This window comes from Ischnura elegans, chromosome 4, assembly GCF_921293095.1.
Source record: "Ischnura elegans chromosome 4, ioIscEleg1.1, whole genome shotgun sequence".
NCBI classification, from domain to species: Eukaryota; Metazoa; Arthropoda; class Insecta; order Odonata; family Coenagrionidae; genus Ischnura; species Ischnura elegans.
The window spans coordinates 80,721,482-80,730,299 of record NC_060249.1 but is presented as its reverse complement, the minus strand read 5'-3'; positions in this window follow the sequence as shown (position 1 = coordinate 80,730,299).

Below are 8,818 nucleotides of genomic sequence, written 5' to 3'. Positions count from 1 at the left end.
TTCCTTCCAAATTTTCCATTGAACTGGTTGCCATAGAGAAAATTATGCATGTTTTGCGAAAAGCAAAAATCGAATATGAGGAAGAGCTGTAGTGGATCGAGGGTAGTGGGAATACGGAGGGAGAGAGTTTGAATTGCTTCTCCTCGAAAATTGATAATGAGCGAGTTTCTAAAGCCCTCTTTACAAAGAGTCCCTCGGAAAGAGTCTTTTCTGACCCCCCCCTCCTTCCTACTCACCCTTCATTTCACCCCCTCCCCAACCTCTCCTGTCCCAACGTCCAATCCATCAACCCATTGGCCTTCGACCAATGTTGGGCCCATTGTTGCCCATTGCCGAATCTGAGATTTTTCATCCGAACTCCAGTCGTTCTACTCTACCCCGACTCCTACGGCATGGCACCCAGGGGGGGGGGGATTTTTTCACCGACCTCAAGAGTTTTGAGAAGTTGATGTTAAAAACATCTTCTTTTGCCGTTTTTCCTCCCCATCCCTTGTCTAAGTGCGTGGCAGCCAATGTTTTACAATTAAAAATTTTACATTGGAGAATAAAACGTCCTGCATCCATGTATCTCGTGAGTGTAGCATAGAATTTCTTTCGCTATATACTAAGACGTTGAATAAGTCAGTCGATAGAGATTTCACAGACATGTCTGCCTTCACGTGTCAGCATTCTTCATAGGCATAAATTAACTCTTTGAATATCAAATTGTAAATTCGATTACTTTATCACAATAATTTAGCTGCAAGATTATATGCTTAGGTAGATTTATAAAGTATTGTTTGAAGGACATATAGAGATGAATGACAGCTAATCGTATTTTAATCGTGATGAAGCATCACGTTAGGAAATGTTGAAGGTATAAAGGATTGCGCTCTGAGCTGAGTCACAGTTTCTCAGAAAACATGCCCATTTCCTCTTCAAATTCCACTGAATCCTCTGAATATTCTAGCTGAAATTAATGCCACCGTTGAATTGCATGCTAGCTGAGTAAAAAAAGCTTAAATGCTGCCAGCAAGTTCGCCGTACAGTGAAAATAAGAAACTCAACATTCTCCTAAGTATTTTCTGAGTTTGAGTGTTAATGCATGAGGATATGTTTATTTTGCTGCTTTGAGGAGGGAAAATTAAAACATAAGTCAATTTATTCATATAAAATTGTGATACTCAAATCTGCTTCTTAAAGCCAGCCTTTTTTCATTTAATATTTTACTCATACTATGGCCAATATTACTGTTGGTACCGGGAAGAGAATTGCCTTGTCGAAGGAGGCCGCCAACGGAACATTGTAAGGCGAGGTATCTTGGTTTCTTATATTTTGCTTAAAATCTTTCTCTGGATTGAACTCTCCTTCAGCAACACTCGAAACTTCTGCCGAGAAATTACGCGGTGTAAGCGTGTTTAAATTTTTCTATATCTTTGTTAACAAGCCATACCTAAAATCTTACTGTTTCTTAAATCTCTTCTTATTATCAAAGGAATGATTTATGGCCTCAATTTAACGTCACTTAGTAATTTAAAAGTGACGGATTGAATTTTGACCGATGATATATTTTATTTATTTTTTTATCGAATTTTGAATTTTATTAAAATTGAATGTAAAAAGATTGATGAAGTTTCTCAAATAATTGATTAAGTTATCGAATAAAACCTTTGTTTCATGCTCTACAACTATTTAACTTACCTTACCGAGGAAGAAGTCGATATTAATTCATAAACCTTTTTTTAATTATATTTTCCTCATGCACGCAACCACACCACCATCAGGAAAAAAACGCCTTTAATGCTCTGGTTTCCCCAGGCATTTATAACATGGGCGATAAAATTCGTAACTCGCTGCCAATTTTACCAATATTTCATACATACCCTTTTCATATAAGATACTTGCACGTAAGTAAACTAAAATTTTCTGGCATTTTTCCGAAAATACTTTATTTTCACTTCATTACCGGTTTCAATATTTTTTTATTATATTCAGGTGACTTTTTCTCAAAAAATATATTTTAAATACCATGGAGAAGAAACAAGTAGGGTAAGAGAAGTAGGGAAAGAGGAGGGTGGTAGAAGTTTCTTCCGTTACTTTTTCCCTCCATGGTATTTGATTAAACGAAATTTTTTGAGAAGTCACCTGAAGACAACAATAAAATGTATTGAAACCTGTCTTTGAGTGAAATGATATTTTTGGAAAATTTCCAGTAAATCTTAGCTTCCGATGTTAGAATTCCGCCCGATTAAGCCTGAAACAACTACAGATAATTGCACTCTTGATTTTTTATTACTACCTCTTTTAAAATAATCTTACACTTCCATTGACCTTTGGGGATGATAGCTAATAAAATTGTTGCGACTCAAATGTACGAGAGTGAAGGACCAAGCCAACAGCCTAAAATGGGAAGTAGAACAATGTAGTGGAAGTTGTTGAACTAAATGAGCATGAAAGTAGGCTTCGGGAGTTTGAAAAATGGGTATGTAGCAGAAGGAACACGGTTAGATAGACGGAAAGGAGAAGAAATTAGATAGTGCTTGGGGAAAGGAATCTGTGGGGTGAAATAAAGACGAGGCAGAGGGTGTGGTTGAAAGCGTGATTAGGGGTAAGGGTGCGCTAAAATCTGTTATTGAGGGAAGAATCTCAAGCAAGTGCGGAAGGGGAAGGAAGAGAAGATGATTTATGGATGGGATAATGAGAACTGGACCGTATGTTGAGCTTAAAAAAGAAATAGAATCGGAGTATATGAAGTGCAAAATTAGGCACTAACAGCTGTGTTCCACTTCCTATATTCAGTGCCCTAACCGCCATTTTAACTCTAAAAATATTTCTAGATTCCTGATTCCTGGTGGTCTGACTTGAAAATTAAAGATGAGGTCGGCCAAAGCTTTTCATTTTGAAACGAAATGAAATATTATTTGCAATGATTTCACGTATATTTAAAATAAATGTAAAAAGCGATTTTGGCGCTCTGTTTAATTACGGCTACACGACAAGTAAACATGATTACATACATTTAGAATGTGAAAATAGTGATATTGGCGCTTTATTTGATAATGACTACCCAACAAATATGCAATCCCTCATCCTGATATTTAAACCATTCTTTATAATGGAGAGGTAAATAATTTCAAACCAATGATATTATTCATACTAATTCTAGAGAATCTAGCGTGGCAGGTGTGATTGTGCGTGTGAAATACTTTGCATCAGCATTTTTTGACATTTCTCTGCAGAGTACAGTCATTTTTAGAACATCTCGGGATATACATATGGGTATTGGGATGGATACTAGACATTTTGTCTTAGCATTGTTTATCTCATTCGAGCGAATATTATTAAGAACACACATTTCATCTTATTTCAATCAAATTCCTTTGCTGATGACAAGTTACGAAATAAAAAGAATTGTAACTCCGTATAACATATAGGTTTGATAGATTTTAAAAATAAATATGGCAAGTGCAACGCTCTAACTGTAAACATTTGTTTAAAAATATAATTCTTCTTTGCATTAATTTTATAATACATCCTAATTAGCAAAATGTGATCGAAAGCTAACAACTCAACATTCCATCCTCTCGCTTCGAGCTTAGGCTATCCTATTCGTCTCCAAGAGTACAAACTTTTTAAATGTATTAAAATGTAATTGTCTCGAAATCGGCATACCGAAATCTTAAAAAGGTGAAAATGCTGTGTTGCAACGAGATCCCCATCACCGCTTCCACTATCTCTTAATGAACCACCTCCAAGGGTTTTGACGAGCATGAGAATTGCTTGACAACACTCGTCAGGGTCTCCGCGTGTCCTTGTAATGCCTACATAATTTCGCCCTACTCCCTTCCTGTTCTCCTGAGCGTCAATTTCGAACGCGTGGACCCCTGTTTGAGCACGATTACCCCGCGAAATGCCCCCTATCCCAGAATCTCCTTCCCTCTCAATGAGCCCCACTATCGGAATCCGCGCTCCCGCCCCCTTATATCCCTTCAGGGCACGTTCCCTTCCCTCACGTGCATCCTCGCTCCAGGCGAATGGACCCTGGCCGCCCCCTGCTAATATCCTTGCCCAACATTCCACCACCTCGCTCGTAGCCGTGGGAAATCCTTCGGTATCACCTTGGATTCCGCCGTTTCCCCTCCTCCACGGAATACCTTGTTTTCCTCTCCGGATGGAGAACCAATTTTCAGGCATGAGAATGCGTGTGCCTTCCCATTTAATGATGTTGTTAGTAGGTTCCGCAGGTAAAAGTGAAATAGATGTCATTTCCTTAGCTAGCTGTACTAAAACGTGGTTTTTAAGTGACTGGGGTGAGGAATTCTATCGTTTCCGTACAATTTTCCTTCAAATTGAAGCTGAACCAGTATGGTAGTAAATGAGTTGTTGGCTTAAACATAGGAAGCAAAGACCGTTTGAATGATTTTTTTCCCGCTTCTAACGAAAAACTTATTCCTTATGGTCCTACTAATTTTAATTATTTTGATGGTATGTGTTAGTAATTTCAATATATGTATTTTTTACCTTCGTCAGACTCAATTAAACACCTTAAATATAGATTTTTCTTTCACGCCGCAGTATCTCCGTCCTGCGGTCGAAAGCTATTAAAAATGGAGTACTCAATGATCTTATTTTTAATTGCTCAGTTAGAATCAAGGATTCTCTTATTGAATCAAATACCCTGAAATTAGATCGTAAGTCGTTTTTTAAACAAAAGTTTCAATTCTGTGTAGAATGATTGCATTTGGAATGTTAAGCGGCATCAAATTGATGCAGAAAACTTGAAAGATTAATTGATGAGCAATGAGTAGAAAGCTGCGTCAGAACTGAGTAAAGGTTGTTGACAGATGAAATTTAACGATGTTAATGATGAAATCGACCGGAAAGTTTTCGTTTCCAAATAAAATACGAATATAAGCAGAAAGAAAATGTTTACGCGTAGTTACATCAATCACCATTTAACAGCCTTCGCGACATTATTATTGATAGAACAGGATAATTCCCTCCAACTGAGTTTTTCCATGTTAGTTGACTTCACTAATAAAAATATCGAATGCTAGATATTAATATGCGAAGACAACTATTGCCAATTCTAATATTTAGAATCGTTCGGTATCGAAACACATAAAATCCCTGGCGAATGTGATCTAAAAATGCCTGATTTGTTTCAATTAAATTTCCAATAATTCCATCATCTCTCATATAACACTTAAGTAACGCTCGTTTTAAAATTTCCCACTCGTGGCAAAATTGAAAATGTAATTTTTTCAAGGAAATGTCCGGGAAGTGCAAGGAAATTTATTTTCCAATATCCTGTGACAGAAATGTTGGGCGTTCTTTTTGCTACAATGTAGATTCAGTGTTCATGATAACAATGCGAGTTATCCTCTCAAAAGATGATTTGAGTTATGTCTCAAGGCGCGACCCCAGGACAGTTTTAATGCACAGCGTCCGTCCATTCGATAAGACCTCCGACCTTTGCCGTATCTCCCTTGCTCGTCGATCGGGAATTCTTCACCCGTCACGATTGAAAATGGATGTCTATTCATTCCACGAAAACGACTTCCGTGCTGTGTTGAATCGGGAAAAAGCCGCTGCTTTGCGCGGAATTTACATTCGATTAATTTAAAGCTTCGGTGAAGGTGTCGGACGCGCAGGAATCCATCGGAGGAGACGCTGGCAGAGGAACAAAGAGTGCGATCAACACCACCGCGCCGTGATTTACGCACCCTTCGGATGCATACTCCCTCTATCGCCCTACCCACCTTCATCTCATCCATTAAGCAAGTTCGCATGCTGGAACTGAGACGCTCTTACGTAAGAGGGCTTCGTTTCCTTATAAGTCAACGAAGTGGAGATAATGTGTGACGGATTTATTATTTTCAGCAGATGCGGAGAGCGCAGCTGGTGAGGACGGCATCGTTTTGTCGGCAATTTTAATAAAGAGCTATAATTTACATCGGAGATAAAGTTGAGGGATTTATGAGAGCGTAGAAAATGACCTCGGGAAACTATGTTTGTGCTTGTGAGGTTAGAAGAACTATGGGGCAGTCCTCCAAGTTAATGTGAAAATGTTTTGCTCAACGAGGCTGATTGGACTCAGTGATCGATCGTGAGACGAAGCGCTCATACTCTTCAGCCGTTTCACTGGTTATGAAATAGTACTAACAATAAGTGTATTCCGTGAATGGCTAGCATGAAATTGATACCTGAAGGCAGTGCTTTAATTCGGCTGGAACAGCGAACTTTGGGAAAATTGGGTTTTTCATGATCGTGTCAAAATATTTCATCGTTTTTTTTATACGTGATTGTAACTTTATTAAAAGTTTTTAAAAACTCGAGAGTTTTAAGGGGACTTGTATTTGAAAATGGTGTGGATTAAATGCGTTGTATGCGTTTCAGTACCGAAAATTTTAGAAATTAAGCACTGCAGTGCCTGAAGGCATACAGACTGAAAGCATGCCTGAAGGTGTACACATTTTTGCTCTAATTTATGGCAGAATCCCTATTTTTCTTGGGGTATTTTACATGGATAAAATGGAAAAAGGATAGGGGCAATAGGAATAAATTCTTTTCCTGTACCTGCCTTTTAGAATTCTGTAGAAAGGGAATGTGTCCCGGAAGCTTTGCACAGTCTCTTTTTTCAGTTTTATGATGTATGAATCTATTTTAATAGTTAAACTATTCGACCCAGTTTTCAAGCCCTACATAAAAATACATATTTTTACAATGGGCGAAGCACTCCAGGGGTTAGTTAGCAAGGAGAGAGTTTTAGCAGGGTATACTAAGAGAATCGACGTACTATTCTTCAATGATGGGAGATTAGCGACGGTAAAAGAAATACTCGACTCTGCAAATGGAGGAATGTAATAAATTTTTCACTGTAACGCTTTGCGATCATAATTTATGGTTACCCTGTAGCTGGGAAACTGCTTTTGATGTGATTCGCGTTCATTTTTGTATTCAGCATCGTTAGGTTCTTCGAAATGAATGTTTTTAATTTTTTTACAGAAAAAATAATATTTTTTCCGACTATGGTTATCAAAATTATCATTTGAAAATTTAGCATATCTGAGCTTGCTGAGCGACAAACAGAAAATATAAATTTTTATGTAACGTGTTATCATGTGACACTCCGCAAATATAATGGCGGAATGCGTGGATGCTTTCTAAGGAATTGAGATCAACTTCTAGACGAAATCTCGCTGACGTCCGTCAATTGATTACCGACCGAGGATCTTCGAAGTCATGGTTTATGAAAGCAAGTGTAATGATTAAGCGCGCGCAATCTCCAATTCGCAGAATACTAATTCACATGAACGCTTGAGGAAAATCTTATGCACGTTATCTATCGACCGCACATGAAGTATTTGTTTTGAAAAGAGTGGAAAATAATGCCGCGTTTATCATGTCAGCTATTTGGAAAGATGAATATGACAGATGGATTCCCATTCATCGGCGGGAAAATTGCTTGCTTGCACTTACGACTCTACTCGTAAGCATTTTTATTGAAAAATGCATGGCTATAAGATATCAGAAAAAAATGACGCGTATTTTTTCATTTCTAGATTCTGTGGTCAATCTTTGGTTCTTACAATTAGCAGTAAAACGATGTTTTTCATAAGACGCAAACAGTTCTAGTCAGGCGTGCGCAATAGAGTTTTGTAAAGGACAAAATGAAATATGAAATATTTTCGGGTTTTCCATCGGGTGAGTTGCTAAAGACCGACATTTCGATAGCTATTTTTGCTATCGTCATCAGGCCAGGGCAGGAATAGTCGGCTTACAAGGAATTCAACCGGTGGAAAACCCGAGGAGATTTCACCAGTATCATACGCCGGGAGAGAGAAAATCATATAATACAGAAAAAATCGTTTTTCAAGAATGACGATATAACGTTATGTACTACTTCACGACGTAAAATCATTTGTCAGCTAATGCCGTTACAACTATCGACAAAACAACTCAATAATACCTGGCTAAATCCTTCCTATCTTTGAAAAGCTTCATCTTTTAGCAGAAAATTCTTAAATACTTGAGAACTAATCGGTATCGAGTTTTCATTCCATCATTTTAATGAAAATTAAATCGGCAATTATTGACAAAAAATTATTTTCTTGTACCCTGTTTCCTAGGTAAGCCGTTTTTTACTTATGTCACATGAAAAAGATTTCTTGGCTCTGATGGATCCTTTGGCTTTTTGTAAACTTAAAATTATGACTTTGCACTATTACATATTGTGTGACAGTTTTATGGAAGGGTGTTATAGATACATGGAAATGATTGAGCTCAGAGTTTCCAGTGAAGACCCTGATTTCAGAGATAATTACAAATGCAAGGAGCTCCTACTGTAGCTTACTAGTAGCTGAAGTACCCATAGGCGGATCTAGGGGGGGGAGGCACGGGGGCACATGCCCCCACCCCCCCAGAACCTTAAAAAATATGGAAGATTTTAATAAAGTCCCGTTATCATTGCGTTCGTTTTGTATTACGAGGAAACCTTGTGCCCCCCCAAAACAAAATCCTGGACAAGGCCTTGCGTGTGCCCCCTCCAGAAAGAAATCCTGGATCCGCCCCTGGAAGTACCTACAAGTAGCTGAGTACCTTCTAGTAGTTGAGTCAAATGCAGAAAATTTGTCTGTCTTGTTTTCAGTCTCTCCAAAATCAAGACTAATAAATATGCAATAAGTGAAGACCACAAGGCAGATTAAGGGGATCACACCCTATCCATAATTTCTAAGAAAAAAGTACTTGTAAACAAGGTTTTCCAACGAAAGTTCTTTTTTCACTTATTAAATATACAATCCTGATGTTTTTAGCATATTTTGAATCCTTTATGTAT